Source organism: Pteropus alecto, unplaced genomic scaffold (assembly GCF_000325575.1).
Source record: "Pteropus alecto unplaced genomic scaffold, ASM32557v1 scaffold725, whole genome shotgun sequence".
In the NCBI taxonomy this organism is placed as follows: domain Eukaryota; kingdom Metazoa; phylum Chordata; class Mammalia; order Chiroptera; family Pteropodidae; genus Pteropus; species Pteropus alecto.
Window position 1 is genome coordinate 712,912 of NW_006436637.1, and position 916 is coordinate 713,827.

Genomic DNA, 916 nt, shown 5'->3' on the forward strand with positions numbered 1-916 from the left:
AATCAGCCGGGTGCTTCGCTCTTCCTGGACCTCAGGACACCCGGCCCCTGACGCGGGCCCAACCGCCGTGCCCATCTCGCCACGGAGCTTATATCTGAGCCGCCGGAGACGCGGCACCGCTGCCCTTCCCCGGGGACGCGCAGCGGGACGGACGCTGCAGCCCGGCTCCGCCACCCCGCCCCCTCGTCTCCTCCCCTTTCCTCCCCTCCCTTCCCGGGCGCCCGTCCCGCCATTACCTGGATGCAGCGCTGAGTGGCCGCCGCGCTGCCTCGAGCTCGCTCCCGTGTGCTCTCCGTCTGTGGGGCCGACGTCCTAGTCTCCGGACCCGCCGCTGCCGCCAGGGCGCGAGCACTCTGCCCCCCACCCCTCAGCCCAGCGCTGCTGCTTCCGTCGCCGTAACGAGCCCCTCACCTATTGGCTGGGACAGGCCCCGCCCTCCTCCACGGAAGCCAGTCACCACTCAGTGTGAGCAGGAGAGCGGACGGGCCTGCCCCTCCGGACCGCGGAGGCCTCTGGGAAATGTAGTCCTGGCACCAGGAGGGCGGGCCTGGGCGGGGCCTCCCGGCCACTTGGCTGAAGCAACACCCCCTTTGCTGTCTTGAGTCGGCTCTGCGTTTTCTCTTTGCCTAGTAAAAAGATAGTGGATCCCACCCCTTTTCCTTAGCTGATGGCACTAGCTTTCATTTCCCGAGGGAAGTGCGGCGCGAGAACAGGGTAATGGAGGCCTGCTGCAGTGAGCGAAGGGGCCATGGAAGGGCCGAGAGTTTTCCTGAATAGGCTCGCTTCCCCGCGCTGCGTATGGGACTTGATGTCACCACTGAAGACCACGGACTGCAAAGCCTGAGCACCGTGGGAGGATCGGGATGCAGATCTGGGAAGACTGTCGCTTTTGCCTGCTCCAGAGCGGAGCACCCTC

At 66.5% G+C, this 916-nt stretch overlaps 1 protein-coding gene across 5 annotated transcripts in view; it reads right to left on the minus strand.

Annotated features, from left to right (window-relative positions):
• Positions 1 to 416, minus strand: part of SAP130 (Sin3A associated protein 130) — a 69,503-nt gene extending 69,087 nt beyond the window's left edge. For 3 of the 5 annotated variants that reach the window (XM_006913447.3, XM_015590592.2, XM_006913449.3), the window contains exon 1: positions 237 to 392. The gene's annotated coding sequence lies outside the window, so the exon portion shown is untranslated. Of the gene's footprint in view, positions 1 to 236 lie in introns of all 5 variants that reach the window. The other 2 variants (XM_006913448.3, XM_025047908.1) reach the window with 1 other exon arrangement.
• Positions 417 to 916: the final 500 nt, after the last annotated feature.